The sequence below is a fragment of the Equus caballus genome, chromosome 16 (genome assembly GCF_041296265.1).
Source record: "Equus caballus isolate H_3958 breed thoroughbred chromosome 16, TB-T2T, whole genome shotgun sequence".
Lineage (NCBI taxonomy): Eukaryota > Metazoa > Chordata > Mammalia > Perissodactyla > Equidae > Equus > Equus caballus.
In genome coordinates, this window is record NC_091699.1 from 96,612,830 (window position 1) to 96,632,956 (window position 20,127).

Consider the following 20,127-nt stretch of genomic DNA (forward strand, 5'->3'; position numbering starts at 1 on the left):
AATTTGAAACTTATTTTTTTTTTCAAAGATACTTCCCCTTCATCCTGTTCAAATCAAATGTGGGACAAACTATTCTGCCATTTTTTCCAAGAAAAATAAATGACTTGAATTATGTATATTTTTAAAATCAGTGTGCCTTCACAAATAGGGACATATTTTAAAAATTGACGTCTTTGTCAAGAGCCATACAAAGAAAATGAAAACCAGACATATATGCCCAGGCTCAGATAGTGAATTAACGCAAGAGGAAAGTGTACCATTAAGGGATTTCTTTTCCCTCTTCAAAAAAACACTGCCTAGTGTGCATCCATATAGCACAAAGATGCGAGATCATTGGATCACCTGTTAGCGGACTAACTACCAGCAGGCAAAGCAATGCACCAAGGAGGGAGGGAGAACAATGCTAATTAGGATAATAGGATGATCGACAAGAATTTTTAGTTACACTTTTTATTTTGAGATAATTGTGGAGTCACATGCAGATGTGAAAAATGATACAGAGATCCCATGTGCCATTTATTCAGTTCCCTCCAAGGGCGACATCTTGCAAAAATATGGGACAATATCACAAGCAGATACTGACATGATGCCATCACAGACCTTGTCCAGATTTCTCCAGGTCACTTATAGGTAGGTATGTGCATGCGCGTGTGGGTGTGCGTGGGTGTGTATTTAGTGCTTTGTATTTTCATCACCTGTGTAGATTGTGTATCTACCACCACAGTAATGAAACGAAATCGTCCCATCACCTCAAGGACCCCGGGTATTGCCACATCTACCGCCTTCCCGCCTAGCGTTCTTGTCCCTTACGGCTGACAACCACTAAGCAGCAGTTCGTTTGTATAATTTTTGCTGTTTCAAAAATGTTGTGTAACTAAAATCAATACCTAACCTGTTAGGAATGGCTTTCTCCACTCGGCATAATTTATCTGAGACCTATCCAAGCTGTTGTGTGTATCAACAGTTCGTTCCTTTTTATTGCTGAGTAGTATTCCATGGTATGAATGTACCAGCTTGTTTGACCATTCACCTGCTGAAGGACATTTGGGTTGTTTCCAGTTTGGGGTTATTAGCAGTAAGGCCACCAGGAACATTTGTGTGTAGGCTTTTGCATGAACGTTTTCATTTCTCTGGGCTACATGCCCAAGAGAGCAATTACTGGCCATATGGTAATTGCATGTTTAGTTTTATAAGAAGTTGCCCAACAGTTTGCAAGAGTGTCCACCATTTTACATTCCCACCAGCAACATGTGAGTGATCCTTTCTGACATAATTTTAACAAGCTAATTAAAATTACTATTGTCTCACCACAGTCATGGAATTAAGACCTTTGGCTGTTGCCAGAATTTTATGCTCAGTCTACCTGGGTTCAGATCCTGGCTCTGCCACGTGATAGCTATGTGATCTCAGATAAGTTATTCCTGTGCCCAGCCTCAGTTTCTCCATCTGTAGAATGGGAACAATAATAGACCTGTCTCATAAGCATGTTATGGAAGTATAATAATAATAATTATTGTTTGATTATTATTCTTTACAATTGTAAAGAGGTATAAAGAAGTATATATGAGGTTAATGAAAACACCACATATTTTATTATGACATTCTGAAATTGTCAGTATAAAAAAAGTTTCTGAGAATGTCTCTAAGCTGTGGTATAGCAATGGTTTTACATGTAAATCCTTTCACATTTCAAATTTATTACATCAGTGAAATAGTGATCACAGTGAAATAGTGGCAAAATAGCTGTTTTGAAACATAGGAAAGTAACAGAACTACCCCTCCAAAGTCACACAATTGGTAAAGCACACTTTCATAAGCCTGAGGAACGAGAAGTTCAATTTTATTGCAAGTTGATGGGATGGGAAGCGCGGTGGCTCCAACGATCAAATGGAAGCAATGGAAGATGGCGCCATGCCTGGCGGGCACCAGGGGTCACCTCCTCCCCGCCTCAGTCACTGCTTCTAGAGAAAGGTAAGAAGAATGAAGCGTTTACTTTTTAAATCTTCTATCAAAAAGCAAATCATTTCAAAGGAAATGATAGTGAGCAGAATCCTTTATCCTGAAAGGAGCTGTCATTTCAGCTTGTTTTATTTTGTTTCTGTGTGTATTTGCTGAGATAGAATACAATGCAAATAGCTATACCTTTCAAGTCTTGCTATATAAATTTAATCCAAATAATTTCATACTTATTAAAATCAACACCCCAGTTAGCTCTGAAAATGTTTCTATTGTTTTCATCTTTTATTTGAATTTTTCAAATAAGCTACTTTCATTTTTAATTTCACTTCAATTTGAAGCGTTCTTTGCTTTTGTTTGTTTTTACTTACTTGGATTTGGTTTCCAAAAAGTTAAGGTAGAGAGCTAAAAAGTTAAGGTAGATTAATTTATGGGGGCAATACATTTGATAATTGGAACTTGCAACTCAGTGTGGAAAATTCACGTTTGTCAGGAACTACCTTAGCGTGACACAGGAAGAACAGCGTGAATTTGGATTAACATCTGTATCACACGTAAAAATATGAGAGCACCACTGTGAGTGGACAGCGAGCCCAGTGTGCACGGCCCCTGTGTGCTGACGTGTGGCTCCCCTGTTTTTCTATTCGTGTCACAGAGCATTTGAGAAAGCTCCCAAAGCTCACTGTTTAACAGTCTGTTAAATTGTGGCTCCCATGAAGTGGTAAGCAAGGTTTCAATTTTCTCGTCTTTTTTATTGTTCTTTCTATGGAATTTAGCTCCTGCTTGTCTCAATTGAAAGCTCGCCAAATACGTTTTGTTAGACTTTTCTTTCAATATACTATTTGTTGATTCTTTAAAATGCAGGATTAGCTCCCTGGTTTATTAAAATAAGACTCATTTTCATATTAATCCTCTATTGCAATAGTGTTTAAGCAAACTAGTTCTGATTATTTCTTATATTCCACTTATAGGTTTTAATTAAAATATTTTCAACTGCAAGTAACAGAAAAATCATCTCTAAATGGCTTTTAAAAGGTGATTCTTTTTTTTTTTTTTAAGATTGGCACCTGGGCTAACAACTGCTACCAATCTTTTTTTTTTTTTTTCCTGCTTTATCTCCCCAAAACTCCCCGGTACATAGTTGTATATCTTAGTTGTAGGTCATTCTAGTTGTGGCATGTGGGACGCCGCCTCAGCGGGACCCGACGAGCGGTGCCATGTCCGTGCCCAGGATCTGAATGGGCGAAATCCTGAGCCGCTGCAGCCGAGTGCGCGAACTTAACCACTCAGCCACGGGGCCAGCTCCCAAAAGGCGGTTCCTTAGTATCCATATAACAAGAAGTTTAAAGTGGGATGGCTTCTGGTTGGTTAGCTTAGTGGCTCCACAATGGCATAAATGCTCATCTTCACACCTGTTCACTTTGCCACCCTTGACCTGCCAGCTCCTTCCCCTCAAGGTCGCAAGATGACTATAGCAACTCCTGGCATCGAATTTTCAGAAACCAATGTCAAGAGGCAAAAAAGGGAGCATTTCTCTCTTATATATATATATTTTTTTTGTCCAGGATGAGAAATTTTTCTAGAAGTCTTCTTCTCAGTCTCATTGGCCATAAATGGGTTATATGCCCAACCTTAAATCAATTCCTTGGTGCCTGGCAATGGTACCAAAGTGACAAGCTTTAGGCAATTATGAAAGATGGATGGAAAACATTAGGCCATGGAGAAGCCACCAAAAGAAAAAAAAATTAGAAAACAAACAAAAACCGCTCATGTCTAACATATTATTATGGGTTTTAAAGCCAAAAAGCTTGGATGAGCTTTATGACTATATAAACTAAACCACTGAGCCTCGGTTTTTTTAACCCGTCCAATTGCCGTCTTTATGAAGATTACATAAATTAATGTATGAATAAGATACCTAGCTCATGAGAGATGCAAATATGTTAATCTCCTCCTCCTTCCCCAGCAAATGTGCAAAATAAAAATAGATAAATTAGCAGACGAGACCAAATAATGGAAACTTTAGAGCTTTGAATACCGTAGATTTTCTGATATTCCATTTCAAATTCTGCATAGAACTCCTAACACGATTCTGAGGAATCTACAGCAATGACAATGCCTTAGTGCGAACAATTCTAATTTTGTTATTTAAAATGACTTGTAAAAGTTGCATCTTCCTTCTAAAAAGTGTAAGTACATGCAGTATATCCACAGAGCAAGATATATATAGTCTCTGAAATCCTGTAACTTTTGTCTCCATTTATTCATTTTGTTTCAAAGAGATTCACATAAAGTTTATGCGGTTTGTAGATGTCCTTCTAGATGCTGGGGATTGAACAAAAACCGACAGGCAAAAGTCCCTGTTCCCCCAAAATCACCTCCGAATTCTCGCTTATAACAGTGAGTATTGATTTCCCTAGTAAGTTTCAAACTAATGCCTTACTCCTGAAACTCCACTGTTGGATTATACTCACTTTTCCTGTGCAGGAAATACCAAGTCAAGAAAATCCCAACTCTTCTAATTGTCTTCCTCCACTTGATCACTAGATGGCGCCGAAGGAATCCATTTCCCTCCCATTGAGGGAGAAAAAGCGTGAAAAAATAGAATAGCAACTCTTGACAGTGCAAAAGGGACAAGGTCTCTGCTGTCAGTTCAATTCCTCTTTACTTATTTGTTCTTTGGGCAAAGATGCTCAAATGTTTTGCATTATCACTGGCACTCACAGTAAATTTTAAAAATAGTCTTTTCAAGTCCACTACAATTCTGTAAGGGCCTGGCCCGCACAATCAGTCCTTTCTAGTCCTTCGTTTTCTACAACGGCAGCAATTTATTCTGCCCTTCTCTCATTCTGAGACGTGCCCTGCTCTGCTTCTTCAGAAACACTGGGGTCATTCTCTTCTCTCGAGCACTAAGGAATGAGCAAACGTCACTCCTCGGCTCCCTGCTGGACATTCGGCAGCAACTTGCTGTCAAAGCAAGTCCTGAGATCTCCCCCATTGGACTCTGCCTTCCAGCCATTTGGAGTTTTCACAACACTGATATCTCCTTTAGGTGTTTATACCATGATGAAATCTAGGGAACCAAAATATGTGTGTTCACGCTCATGAAAAAAACATTCATCATTTCCCAAGCTCTGTTTAGGGAAGGGGGAAAAAAAAACATTGGAAGGAGAAATCAATTTGGCCATGAGTCAAATTCCAACCAAAGAATTACACAACCCTTTTTCTCCTCTGTCTTCTGTACTAAAACTTGGGGAAACTCCTCGGTCCAGATAATCAGAAGAGGAGTAACTGATTGATGATTCGTTGAAATTATTTTTGTAGCTGTTGTCTTGAAATAAGTGTATTTATTTACGTGTGCGTGAATGCATGTGCACACACATAGATATGCATATAAAATCTCTCTTTGTCACCTCCACCCAGTGTCACAGTCACTCAACTGTGGGAACAGGGCTCTTCATGGGCCCCAGCTTTTCAGAACTTGAACCAGGGTCTTTGATCCATTTTCCTACAGTCGTTTGTCTTTCCCAAGGATTACGCCCTGAGCTGAAAGTTCACCCTTTCCCTGTTGTACCTGAACTGCGATGAAGGATGTTTTCACAGACACAGTCTTCCTTGGACGCTGATGTTGTTTCTCCTGCTGCTTCTAAATAGCTCAGCCTTGCGTGCGTGAGGTGCAGGCAGAGTTTTCATCCCCATTTATTTTACAAACTCAACGCACCCTACATTTTTTGTTTCCTTTTATTTATTTATGTTATCCATAATAACCCCTGGAGACCGGGGGATAGGCTCGCCCTCGGGTTTTGAACTTGTTTCTTTGGTTTCTTCTTCTCCCTCTTCCATTTATTAGACAAGGTATTAGGTGCCCAGAGAGGCGACCACAATGCTTTGTTAAGACACACCTTCAGAAAGAAGCTTTTCTACGGAGCAAATGTGACCGACTCCACCATCTTCCGTCTCCTTCCCTAAGCAGTTAGAGGGAGCCCTCCATGACCACAGACTGGAAGGCTTAGCATCCAAAAAGCAAGGGCCTGTTTTTACTCAGAAAAGTCAGAGAAGTGTAGATACTCCTCGCTGGAAGACATATGGACTCGTATATGGCACCGATTGTCAACCTGGCTGTGCAACAGGACCCCTGGGGAGTTACACATTTCTAGCTCAACCCCAGATTACTGGCTCATAATTTCCAAAGATGGGCCTGGGAATTTGCACTTTTCAAAGCAATCTTCCATTTCACTGCAGGCAATCTGACCCAAGGTCCTGGATTGCATTCAAGAAAGGTGAGTCTGGACGCTTGAATTACGATCGCTGGTAAGTTTGAATCTGTCGTACAGTCATTGCGTGGTGGCCAGGCGTTCCTCTTGTGCATGGGGAAGTGTCAAGCATGATGCTGAGAATGCTCATGAACACAGTCACTCGCCTGTGTGACCTGCAACAAATGAATTAATTTTGTTTGCCTCAGTTTCCTTATCTGCAAAATGGGGCTGATGGTCACAACCTCCTCCTAGTGTTGTCATAAGGATTGAATAAATGAGTACATGTAAAGCATTTAGAATAGTGACTGGCATTGAGTACACGCTCAAAAAATGATGTTTTTGGTTTATCATGTTATTTATTACTGAGAAAACAAAACTTGTGAAAAAGAGATTATTATTCTAATCTAAGATAAGAAAACTGAAGCGCATACAAATTAAACATCTTATCCAAGGTAACAGAGCTGGTAAATATTAGAACTGAGATTAAATCCAGACCACATGACTTCAAGCCAATCGTCCTTAAGAAGCTCCTTGAATACCTCAAGTGATGGCTGAAATGACTACTTCCAATGGCAAGAATTTTTATCGTTGGATGCTTCTGACAAATAATAGCAGCACTATGATTATGATTTATGAAGCAACTACTGAGCCACCATTTGTTGACTCCTTATTAATAGCAGTCGCTATACTCAGCATTTTGCATACGTTGACTCATTCGATCATAAGAACCTGAAAGTTAGGTGTTATTTTCCCTCCTTATCAGACGGGGAAGTTGAGTCCGTGGTTAAATTTCTTGCCAAGCACATATAATCAGTGTGTGGTGGAAGAGGTATTTGAACTCCATCACCTGTGTATTTAACCACTTTCTTGAGCCTCAGTTCACTGCCTCTGGTTTTCCTTAAGGTGCTACGGAATAGAACATTTAGTTCCCTGCATCAAGTTAGTCTTTTGGACATTTGGGAAAAAAAATGAAGTCTTGTCATTTCCTAGGTTAACCATCCAAGTTCCTTCAAAGAATCCAGGCAGTGGACATGACCTCATTTTGAAAACTTTCACCACTGAATTCACTCTTCTCTAAGACGCCATCAGTGTCTCGGGCACTCCAGCTGTGATGTCCTGACCTGCATCAGAGAAGGTCAGGTAGCAGGAGCCCACTCGAGCTTCCACCCACAGGCAAGAGGTGTTTCTAAATAGGTCGACAGAGAAGACCCACTATCATTTTAGTGTGGTCGGTTTTGTTTTTTTAAAAGCCAACATTATAAAAGAGGTTTTAATCTGCTTTTCTTTTTTAACTATTTCTCCCTTTGCGGCCTAAAGGTAACCTGAGGCTAACCAAAAAATTAATATTTGAAATGTTTGTGCTAATTTATTCACAATAAATATTTTATTCACAAGCAGTATTTTCTTCAACCTTAAGTTTCTGAACTAGCAAAACAAGTCATTTTTAAAAGAGGGGATACAGCTTGCATCCAGATGGGCTGTTGGCAACTGAAGACGGTCCCAGTGGATCGGTGGTTTTGTGATGGATCAGAAACCTGTTTCTACTCTTACCTGATACCCATCTGTACCGAGAAATGCCACAACATGCAGCTAATATAAACCCCACCATTTAGGATTACATTTTGTTGAGTTCCCTTTATTTATTGAGGACAAAAAGTTTAATGTCAACATTCTGTGACTTTTGTTTCTCGGGGGTAAGTGGTTGCTGCTCAGACAGTTTCCCTTAGCCTGTGTAAATTCTCTTAATTAAAGATTTTGTGTTGTATATAATGGAAAGAAAAATCTTAATAGGCATAATAATGTAGTCTTCCTTTTAAAATTTAAGCTTTATTATTTTTAAATCATACGGAATTGACTCAAATTGCTTTAGAAATTGTCATATTATTAATCAGGAAGAAATGCTCCATAGCTGAAAACAAATGGAGTCATATTGGGAAGCTGGTGAGATGTTTGGGGGAAAAAACAGATACTGGGATGGATCCGGAGATTTCTCAGATTCTTTCCTACGACCCCGTTCCAAGATGATCAGAAGGACTGGATGCAGGGAACCAGCTGGTCCTGGTTACCTTTTCATGAGGATTCCTACCCATCGGTGAGAAAAACACGTCCCCTGATATGAGCAGTGAAAAAACCCTACTTAGTGGAACTGTTGTTTCGTCTCCACACCTTGTCTGGACTGACTTCAAAATATCGCTAAATAATAAACTCTAAGTTACTAATAGAAAATACCCAGAGTTTCTAGAACATGCTTCGGAATTAAGGATTAATAGCCCAGGTTCTGGCAATAATCTTTCTGTTTCTTTGATATTTGAACTTAACGTTTGTTTTAGATTTGTTTAAAGATTGTTTTTGTAGTAGAAACTCCAGGCTCTTTGATCATTTCCTACCCTACTGGTCGACTTTTGAGTTACCATCTTGACATCTAGTCGTTCAAATGCTTCTTACCAACAGTACCCAGATATTCCTTTGACGAATTCAGTCAATTTCTAGTTTCTCCCTTTGACCCAGCAGCACCAGGGATGGATCCTGATTGATCAATATTTCCCAGCACCAAATCCGCCCCCTCGACACAGAGCGATTAGTTCAGGGAGAAACACGTGGCCCAAAAACAGCCAGTGAGAGAGAGGGAGTCCCAGCCCTCCTGTGGGGACCACCGGCCACTCAACAGCAAGGAGACAGGAGGCCCCGGGGGAGAGTCGGAGCTACCAGGAGGCACCGTGTGGCTACGCTTGAGGAAACACAGAGGAGAAATGGAAATTGGCGAATGGGGATGTGAGCTAGGCTTGGGACCAAGCTCAGCTTCTACATCCACCTCTAGACTTAGTTACGTGACCCGGCACATTCATTTTATTGCTTAAGTCCCCTGCAGTCAGGTTTTCCATAGCTTGTAAATAACTCAACTTTCCTGAGCCTCAGTTTCTTACCGGTAAAGGGAGGTTAATATTATCCAGCTCATTAGGTGTCGTGATGATTAAAGCGGGTGACATCCGTGAAGCACCCGGTATGTGCTGTGAATTCGGCAGCCAGTCTGTTTCCTTTTCTTTTCCTCCTCTGAGGATGGATGAGTCAGCCCAGCGCTCCGAGACCTGGGGAGTTTTCAGAGCAGGGAGTGGCGTAGGGCGAGGACTGAGGCCCTGACAGAGCCACAGTGCCCCACGGCTTTCCCCGGGCTGACTCTGCCCCATGCCTGTCCCGGGCTCTGGCAGGCAGCCGCGCTGGGGTCCGTCTGGTGGAGATGCTCACTGTTCCTCAGGGTCAGTGGTGAAACAAGTGGCCAAACTAAATTTGTCTAAGAAGCACATTGCAGAGGGGCCACATTTAAACACCAGGGGGTATTCTGCTTTCCTAGGATATAAAGCTTATTCAAGACAATAAATCTTGAGTGCAGATATTTAAAAATGACTCTTGTCTTTGAAGGAAAAATTCTAGAGAAGTACAGACTAGGAAGACGCCCAGTCTAAACTGGGTTCAACAGGTGCATTCACCCGTGAGGTAGTTTTTTCATTTGATTATACAATCCTGGAACAGGAAGGGTGGAGCTATTCCAAACCCTTACGCGACAGATGAGACAGCGGAGGCCCAGCCAGGCGAGGGGACTGGCTCAAGCCCCCCGACCAGCCTCAGGCAGAGCCGGCTCCGAGTCACAGCCGGTGTTCTGTAAACGGAGTGTGACTTCCCAGCCCCCGCCCAGCAGACTCTGCTCCACTTTCCGTCTCCAGCCGAGGGTCTGGCAGGCACAGAAACACCCAACAAGTCTAACGAGCATGGCCGGCGCCTTTGTCACCTGTGAGTCAGCATCAGCTCCCACCGACACATCTCTGCATTGCTGCGCATGGACCGAGCGAGCGGTGTGACAGGTCCGGCCGATGACTAGAACGGGGTGGTTTCACCATCTCGGCACTGCTCGAGTTCTGGCTGGAAAATCCTTTGTTTAGGGCAGACGGGAAGGGGAGGCGCCCTGTGGGATGCTCGGCAGTGGCCTCTTCCCACTAGATGCCAGCAGCACCGCTTCAGTTTCGACAACGGGAGAGGTCCCCAGAATCTGTCAAATGTCCCGGGGGTGGGGACTCTCCTATTGAGAACCACTACTGGAGAGAAAAACCATTTCTCGCAGTGAGTCTTCAATGTAGGGAGCGGAGAGCTCGGACGTAAGGTGTGAAGTATGCTTGGGATTTGGAGTACATCTTTTCAGGCAAACTAGAAAACTGTCAGACCTCTACAGGCAGCCTTTATTTCTTTACCTGTAGTGTGCTATGATGAAAGCAAAGACTAACCCTAAAAGGGTCTGACACCTTGTTAGTGCGACAATAGGAAATTATATGTTAAATAAGAAAAAAAATTAAGTGGAAATGTAACTCTTTAATGCAAGGGAACGGCCATAGGGAGTCCATGGCAAGTAAGGGATTGAAAATTGCACACACAGACCATATTCCTCCAAACACCTGCTCCTGCCTTTCTTGGGGGTCCTTACAGAAGAGGCACGTGACCCCTGAGGGCCCTGCCAGACTGCATGGTGCGGTGGGTGCAGGATTCTAAGGCGGAAGCTGGGATAAACCGGCAGATAACAATGAGATGCAGACGTGCGGCAAAAAGAAACAGGAGAGGAAGCAGGAGAAAAATACAAAGAGGGATTAGGTACAAAGTAAACTTGCCAGAGGATTCCAGCCCAAGGCCCAGAAAAAAACACTTTCTAAAAGTTAGATTTTCTCAGCATGGATTATTTTTATAGAACTTATTTAAAATATTTCTCTTTTAGAAAGTTTTGCATCAAAACAGCAATTGTGCTGCTGTGGTTCAGAATTCTTAACTATGCCAAATTAACGTTATTAAATTTGATAGAACAAGAAATAACACACAAATGCTGTATCAATCCTCCATAATCGGTCCCCGGGAACATCACAGTCTTCCTGCTCTCTGCCGTGCTGGCCTTGGAGACAGGCGCAGCCCAGCAAGTGACAAAAGGTTTCCTTTCTGCCTTCATAATAGCCAGGACAATACATTCTTACATTTCAGTTTTAATCATCCAAAGCTTTTCAGATGCTCCAGTGCCCGCCTTCCGCAGGACAATAGATGAGATCCAAGATTGCTAAGGGCCTTGTGTTTCTCTCCCCTTGCGGTGGATAACGTGCTGTTTCTGCCTTGTGCTGGATACCAGATGTGGAGCGGATAGCAAGAGGAGAGGAAAATAGGAAGGCTATTCACGGGAGGCTGGATTCATAGGAGAGTGGAAATAATTTCCCCAAACCAGGAAGCCTCTTTCTTAAAAAAGAGGCTCCATTCATTTCAAGTGCTGAGATAAGGCAATTTAGAATGATTTTCACCTTGGCACAAAAATCTTAAGTACAAACAGTACCATGAGAAGAGGATTGGATGGCGATTCTTGGCAGGGAGAGAGTGGGGCAGAGACAGACAAAAAAGCCCTTCCAACTCAGAAAGCTCTCCAGAGTTATAAACTGTTGTGAATTTGCTCCCACATTTGGAGACCTATAGAATTCGTGATGTGTTATTTTAAAAGAAAGCTCCTGGTTGCATTTTTCTGCATGAATAATGTAGATGAAATGAAAGCAAGACAATGGAGCCTAGAAGTAAATATTTTGACCATCAGTAAAGAAGGATCTCAATGGTTCCCAAACCTGACTGCTACTACAATCAGCTTGGTCCTCCCTATGCCGTAGGTCCTGAGGCAAGAATTCAGGGATGAGTTTGGAACTCCGTGCTTCTCACAATCTCCCTAGATTATTCTGATGCTTTGTCAGGTTTAGAGACCACAGGAGAATTCAAGTTCAGGGACAATTTTAAAATATCCGTGTATAATATTAGAGCTATATTAAAAAACGACTGAATTTCTACAGATGCTAATTTCATCCACTGCAAGGCCCTGTGTGTTCCTACCTGATGTGTGTTGACCTTTGGGGACCATCCAGCCCTTTGCTGAGCTGATGAAAACCACTGAACTCCACTCTAGAAAAAATACACAAGCCCAGACAGGTAAAACTTATACACCATTTTAGGGTGTCTACAGATTGCTGAAATCCATTTAGAGAGAAGAACCCCTGTTTGAATGATTGTCTGTGGTCTGTGAGAATTCATGGTTCTGTGACTTCCCCTTGAGTTTTAGCACTTAATGTTGGCCCATGTGTCTTCTGAAAGAAAGTTGCTACACTTCAGAGACCAGGTTTAAGAAACAACCAGACAAGTCATAGGCGATCATCCACACCACTACAGGAACCTCCCCTGTGGTCCTCTGCCTCGGGTCCTGCTCCCCTGCAGGCCATTGCCACACAACAGCCAGAGTTACATTTCCATGGTGAATCTCTGACTATACCACCCCCATGCCCAAAACCCTTCAAGGTCCTCCTGTTGCCTGAGGGGTGGTGTTCAGGTCACATCCTGCAGCGGTCCAGGGTGAGGCTTCTGCTCGGTCAACCTCCAGTTATCTTCACTGCCTTGCACCATGGCACCACCTGATGCTTTCAAAAATACCAGCGCTTGAACGCATGGGCACCAGCCCTTGACCAGTTACTGTAAGATCTCTGAGGGCAAAGAGGAGAGAATGAAGGGGGTTCTAGTATTTAAAAAGCAGAGGGAAGAGGAGGGAAGAGGAGGGGAGGGGAGAGAAGAGGAGAGGAGGGGAAGGGAGAGTCCAGGAGAGAAGGGAAGGGGAGGAAAACAACACAGGAGGTTCAGTTGTTGATGAGCGCTACGAGTCTCTGTTTCCATCCGGTTACAGGAGTTTTCCCTCTCTGCCCCGTTTCTAAGCCAACTATACCCTCCCTTATTTCTGAAATCAAAATCCCCTACTTCTCCCAGAGCTGGATTCGTTTTCCCAATGGTGTGTCCTCCGCTCATCTCTATCTGACTGCATTCTAAGTGGTTTAAAAGTACCAGGGAACTTCTGTGTTTGGGGTTTATTTTGTTTGTTTCCAGTTCTAAACCCAGCACACTAAGCAGCCACTTAAGTATTTGGTAAGAAGCAGTCCAGGCTCGGTGTGTGAGCACACTCAGGTGACACGGGAGTTTAATGGCTCCGTGATCAGAAGGCCATGTGATGCAGTGCCATGGAAACCTGACAGTGTAGGTGGGAATACTTCTGTTGGCTCAGACCAGTCTTAGAAGACGATGGCCAGAAGGGAAGACTCAACAAATCTTGATGTTCAAGCTCTTCTGTTTTTTATTATCCTAAGATTTTGTTTTGGAGGATGCTATTACTTCTTCCTGGCTTCGAAAGGAAGTTAGAAATTCTGTCCTTTGTAACCTGATAAATGTTAGTTATTTAAGTGACTGAATGGGTTAGATCTCAGTCTGTGAAACTTGGGTCTCCAGGAACAGGTGACGTGTGTGGAAGCGCGAGCTCCTGACGGCGTTTGGTCTGAGGTTGCTCTAGGAAGACAACTCGGTATTCGTTAGTCTGGGTAATTTTGTACTAATGATATCACTTTGGACATTTTATCTTGGAATAGATAATAGTAGGGAATTTTTTTGAACGTCCCCATCTGTCAACTACTTTTGCAAAGACTTGAGATGTAGTAACTCATTTATTCTTCACAGTCCCAGGAAGAAGTTTCCATCATTATCCCCATTTTACATATGAGGAGATTTAAGCACGAAGAGGTTGTGTAACTTCTCTGAAATTATACAGCCATTGAACAGAAGAGCGAGAAGTCAGATTCCAGCATCCTGACTCCAGAGCCCACGTTCTCAGCCATTCAGAAGATGGCAGCAAGATTACCACACCGTTTGTTTTATGAACTGTGTGTTTAATCCCTGCAATGGGATTTCACATTTACAAAGAAGAAACTGAACTTTTTTCTTCTGTGCCTTGCCTAAATACAGGGTTGGCCAATTAGTTTTCTAGAGATAATTCGTCAATATGCATCTTTTCACAGGCTCTAAAAGCTATAAATAAAAGCCCGTGTTTCTGTGGCCTTAGTCTTAAATTTTCAGGCCAGAGAATGCTTTTCATTTGTCATTCACAGCAGAATGTTTCTCCTCCTTCCCAACTAGAGAGCGAGGAAAAGAAAAACAGAAGTTTAAAAAAGTAATAGACAAGAATGGAATCTACAAGTCTTTAGAAGAACAAAGATCTAAAGAGAATGCCAAATTATGTTTAGTTTTAATTTTAATATTATAATATTTTTGAGACCGTACGTACCAGGTTGCTCAGCTGGGTTCTGGGGAGCCGTCTGTGAACACAGCTGACAAGGTCAGTTGCTAATTAACAAGTAGAGACGTCCCTGAGATAACTACTGAGAGTGACAGGTGCTATGAAGAAAATAAAACAGGTGTTTTGGTGGAGGGTAACTAGACAATGGGGCTATTTTCGTTAATACTAAATGACTAAAAAAAAAGCAAGCTATAAAATGAATTATTTGGAGCTAAGAATAGTTAATGGTTTTGGTTACAAAAAAAGCATATCTCACTTTCTGTGTTGTCTTTAAGTTTTATGTGAAACTAACTTTTCATCAAACTTTAAAATTCTCTTTTTGCTTTTCATATTCTGTACTTTTAATATAAATCAATCTGACCAATTTTTCTTCCCCTTCAAATGAAGCCAGACTTGCACTTTGGGGAAATTTTATCTCTAAGATGTTTTCTACCAGTTTGTGAGTTTTTCATGGAACTCTTTCTGATTAGTGGTATTCCCAACTGTGTCAATCTAACTGGAGACCTGAGAATTGGTCTTTAATTGGACATAAAACAAGAGAGTGAGTATCTTTGTGCAGAGATTGCTTAATTTTATTTACAGATCTGAGTTAATCCTTGAATATCACTATAATTCCACCCGAAAACAGAAAACGAAAAATGAAACTAGTGGTGTTTCGTTTTACTAAGTCACAAATTTACAGCTTATAGGACTAAACTATGGAGGAGTAAATTTGCATATTTCCATAGTTCAGTTAACATTTTTAAACTAACTATTCCAGAGTTTAAACTTGAAAAATTGAAAATAAGTCTGCTGTGGTATTTCTTATCTTCAGTTGTTTTATATCACTGTTTCCTCAGACCATGTTTATGGATCAAAACTACGCCTTTGTCAAACATTTGACACTTGAGCCACTCCCTGAAATTGAATTTCTTTCTTGAGCTGTCTATTGTGAATTCTGAATGTAGTAGGCAAACTTTTGGCTGCACACAAACACACAGCTTTCATGCTGGTCCCTGTTGGAAGATGTAGTGTTCTATATATTCCCTGTCTTTAAAATAGTAATAGCAACAATATAAACAGCCCCCACCGTGTCATATCAAGATGGAATTGTTTTCTCCAGTTCAGTGATTACAGAGTGCGTTTTGTGAGACAGCCCTTGAAAATGGCTCATAATGCTTCCATTTTTCCCTTGGACTGCAATATATTGTTGGTCATAAAACTTAACGAGTTCTGCCAAAAAACAAAATTGCAAATTGAGACTGTACGGGGATTGCCATCCAATCTGTCACTGCGTATAGTTACCAGCATTAGTTTGAGTCTATAACCAAGGCCAAGACTCTCTATTAGGCTTCTGACAGGCTGAATGCATATCGGCTTGGTAATTATGCTGTAGGATGTACAATAGTCTTGTGGTATTTTTATTGAATGCATATTGTTTGATAAACAGAGATTACCTAAATTGTCTAACGTCTGATGTACCAAAGGTCTATATAAGCACACCTTTGCAAGGTTCTTCTTTAGGAGGCAACTAGCGTTACTTCCTAAGAATTTCAGGTTGTAAGGTATAACAACAAAAATTAATATTCGTGTAGTACTTTCTAATTTAGAGCCTTTTCCTACCCACCTAATTATTTGAGTCTCACACTAATACTTGGAGGATATTTCAGGGCTCGGCCAGCAAGAGAGATGCCAAGACTTGGACCCACGATCATGGGTCAAGTGCCAAATGAGAATAAGCCCAGGCCAAGTTGTTTATCTTCAGCCTTCGAAGTTCAGAAATGCACACGGAGTTAAGGCCTTTCTAGAACTGAAGAGCGGTAAAGTTAAGTCTGAAGACTAGTTTGTGCTATGCTGGCAGGGAGCTCTGTATAGGAGGTTTTAAAGTTTTACTTATCATCTGTTTAAAAGAAAAAGAGAGAGAAAGGAAGAAAGGAAGGGAGGGAGGAAGAAAGGAAAGAAGGACTCTGTATTGCCTGTGAAATGTGAAATTGTTCCAAGCACAGGCACTTCGCATTCTGAAAGGCATGATTGTGTTTTCAAGACTTCTAGTGAGATCCCGAATTCACAGTAGGGTTTCTGACCCTTACCTGTCTCTAAACTCTCGATGCTCCCATTTTCTCTTCTATAAACCTGCACACCCCCACGAGTGCATGTGCGCACACACGCCCATATGTAAATGAAACGTTTAAATATTATTATAAGGATTAACTGAGACAAGCTATAAAAAAAGGAGGGGTCTTTCCCTCCTCTTGTTTCCCTTTTGACGTGTACATTTTAAATCTATCCAAACTGAAATATATCTGTGCATTATTTTTGGTACCTGGGACCTTATTACAGAATTCTACTGAATTAGGAAAAGCAGATTTGACCCTACTCTGCCCTGGGACCATTGCCCTCCTGCTGCATATCCCCACACCAAACAAGAGTTCTTTACATCAGGGCTGACTGGATAAATGTCACATGCCCTGTGGAGTAATCCTGCCCCGGGGTCTCTGTTTTAAATGTGACCTAATCGTGTCTGTGAATTAAAAATTATTATTATAAGAGCCTAAGAATAGTTCTTGTTTTTATAATAGGTGAACCAAATTCCAATCAGATATTACACATCAGTAACTTAGCGAGGCTGGATGTTTTTCAAAGTATAATGATTAAGAGACAATGCTTTCTGTTATCTGAATTCCTTAGGTAAATGGTAGTATCTTCAGATAAGGCAACAGTATCCATTATCATGAAAATTTTTCTATTACTGAACTGTGCAATCTTAGTTGGTCTGTTTGTACTAACTTCCGTATTCTGTAATTTCATCTAAAAACAGAATAACCTTTGCAGTTATAAAAATAACAATTGTCACTAACATTTTGAGTTCTTACCAAGTGCTAGGCACTGTCTTAAGCAATTTATGTGAATTAACTCATTTATCCTCACAACTATCCTATAGTTCTTTTTACAGATAAGGAAACCGAGGCTCAGAACAATTAAGTAACTATCCCAAAGTCTTACAACTATATTTATGACTTTCTGCAATCAATTCACTATAAAAAATGTACAACTATTATCTATGTATATTTTTGTCAGGATTCTTAACCCAGAGTCAAGATAGCAATTTTGTTCACAAGCCCTTTACAAACTCAGAGCAGTGGCTTAACCCTATGGAGCCTCCTTGTCACTCAGTTTACACAATGGCATTTAAATAAGGTACTGTAGATAACCAAAGCCAGCACATTGGGAGTCGCCTCACGTGCTCCACAATCTTTATAGGAAATGAACCAGTAAGTTCAAGTTGGTCTTTTTTAAATGTAAAACATATTTTTCAGTAGCGATAGCAGTGTTGCTCGTGTGATCTCTTTCCTGGTTTTACCTTGTACCACCTTTGTAAGAAAAGAAGAAATCTGGTAATGTGTAAACTGAGTTTACTAGAGAGAAGAGGCCTTGTTTTTCTGTGTCTGATATCAAAGACGTTCTGGGCGAGACCACATCTCTTCTCACAGATGGATGCGGCTGGGCCAAGACGTTGACCCGGGGGCTGACAATTCCATAGTAAAGATCTTCTGTTCTTCTGGGGTTTCTTGTATTTGAATCTTACCTCAAAGACCCGGATGATTTACCGGCAGAAACAAGACCAGTATTCAGCTTTTCATTCCTGGTTTTGCCGTGGAGAAAGTTCTCGAAAGGCAATGTAACACTTCCCTACTGCAGTTAACGTTGGAGAAACCTTCCGACGATGCTAGAAGCTGCACCAACTCCTCAGAGTTCTTCCCCCTGCCCTGTCTGAGTGTATTTTCTTGCCTGTGAATTAGGAACAGTTCTGATCCACCGCAGTGGTGAGCTGAAAAATGGCCAAATGGCTGCAAAGTGAAGTGCTAGCACTACTATATGTTTTTATGATGAGCACCTGTCTTGAGATTTCCATGCTGCTTCAAAGGCAGCTCGTGTACTGGTAATTTTTGTCAGATCCCTCTAGAGAGCACACTGTGCCTCTAGGAATCTCACCGGGATTCCTTCAGGGCCGTGGTTCTCACACCTGAGCAGCAGCATCACCTGGAGGGCCCTGCTAGACTGCAGATGGCGGGCAGCACCTCCAGTTTCTGATTCAGTAGGACTGGAGCGGGGCCCAAGAGTCTGCATTTCTCAAAACGCCCAGATGCTGCCGATCCAAGGGCCACACTTGGGAATCATCACTCCGGAGAAGGCTACGGGTTATCATGGTCATTCAGTGAGACCCGTTTTGGTGGGCCACTGCATTGAATGAAAGCCGTGGACGTGGCTTTGTCCTCTGGGAAAAGTGGATATGGACGACCAACCCTGGGATGCACTAGTTGGCAAAATGAGAGGAGTAGTTCGAAACAGAATTCATTGTAAAATATTAAATGTATATCGATACAAGTGCCTAAGCTAATGAAATAAAGACCAAAGAATGTAGGTGGGTAGGGCTGGGGCTGGAGAGGAAACTTTCTGGGCTTAAGACTATGTTATCTGTCAGCTCTTTAGCATCTGTCTAAGCAACTGTAGAAGACTATTCATCTGAGGCGAAAGACAGCAGACAACGAGGGCATAGACGAGATTCTCCCGTGAGCTGAGGCAAACGTCTTCTGGGGCAAAGGACCCATCTCTTTCTCTCTCCCTGGTAGGAAATACTCGGTTGATTATGAGAATTATAGCATCAGTGCTATCATCCAATTTAAAAAAATATTTTGGATCTGTAAAATTGTTCCATTTTTCTCAAGCTGAAAATATAAGGTTATTATCTGTTCATTTTTTCTTTATAAAAATGTTCTGGTACAAAAGTATGAAAAATGAACAGTGTGATCCTACAATCTTCTTAACCTATAGGTGCTTCTTAAGGGTAAAGTATAGTATAACAAGATTCACAAAATTTTCAAGTGGCGTCAAGTATTTTTTGATAAACTGCCCTTGTAACAATCCCTTGAACCAACATGAAAAGTTCAAAGCTCCTCTATATCTTAATATCACTTATATTCAGAATCCCTCGGGAGCAGGCAGGCAAGGTGTCATTAAACCCACTCGACAGACAGGACAAATGAGGTCCAGACTGCTTTGTATCACCCAGCAAAGCAGCGAGCAGAGTCAGTTATTACACACTTGCTTCAGACTTTCACATCCCATCTTCACTTTGAAGCCATATAGCATGTACTTCCAGAATGAAAAGTGTTCCATTTCTGAATCATGCTGTGTAAGGTGCCAGGCTGTTTCATCCGAGCTGATCTCTGCCGGCCCTTCCTCTAGGCTGTTACCATTAGCACATTCTTACTAACTCTGCTTTCTGTTTTACCAAACTTACTTACACTTTCCTCATTTTTATAACGATATTATAAGGACTTTTTCTTCCTACAAAATTAATATATATTTATTGTAAGAATTTTAGAAAATGTTACAAATTAACATCACCTATTATCCCATCACCTAAGACAGCCACCAATGCCACTTTGTGAACATCTATCCATTTATTTTTCCATAAAATCCTGTAAGGCAGGAAATGGGATTATGCTTCTGTATATTTCTTGCCTTAGTCATATATTCGGAACTGCGTTCTGTGCTATTAAGGCCCCTTACAACCTTTCTTCTGGTAAATGCAACCGAAGTATAGCAGATGTGCAGAAAAGTAAGCAATCATCAGCGTACAGTTTGAGGAGCATTCTCGAAGTGAACATCCCCAAGAAACAGAACGTGACAGAACTCCAGAAGCCCTCTGTGCCCTCCTGCAGTCGTGAGGTACTCCCAAAGTTAAGCGCTAGTTGTTTTTGCCTCATT

General features: G+C 41.5%; 2 long non-coding RNA genes across 4 annotated transcripts; one reads left to right on the plus strand and one right to left on the minus strand.

The window, feature by feature from the left end:
- Positions 1-1,819: 1,819 nt before the first annotated feature.
- LOC138918286 (uncharacterized) lies at positions 1,820-10,125 on the minus strand. The gene is made up of 3 exons (XR_011427426.1): positions 9,997-10,125; positions 9,137-9,298; positions 1,820-1,961 (listed from the first exon to the last, which is right to left on the minus strand). It is a non-coding gene; the product is annotated as an uncharacterized lncRNA (long non-coding RNA).
- On the plus strand, positions 1,828-17,781 carry LOC111768455 (uncharacterized). 3 transcript variants are annotated; one of them, XR_011427427.1, is made up of 5 exons: positions 1,843-1,971; positions 4,267-4,356; positions 6,199-6,236; positions 12,065-12,200; positions 13,761-17,781. It is a non-coding gene; the product is annotated as an uncharacterized lncRNA (long non-coding RNA). The 3 variants fall into 3 exon arrangements; XR_011427428.1 differs by lacking the exon at positions 4,267-4,356 and having other exon boundaries at positions 1,828-1,971; positions 6,199-6,267; positions 13,761-16,677; XR_011427429.1 differs by lacking the exon at positions 4,267-4,356 and having other exon boundaries at positions 1,828-1,971; positions 13,761-16,677.
- Positions 17,782-20,127: the final 2,346 nt, after the last annotated feature.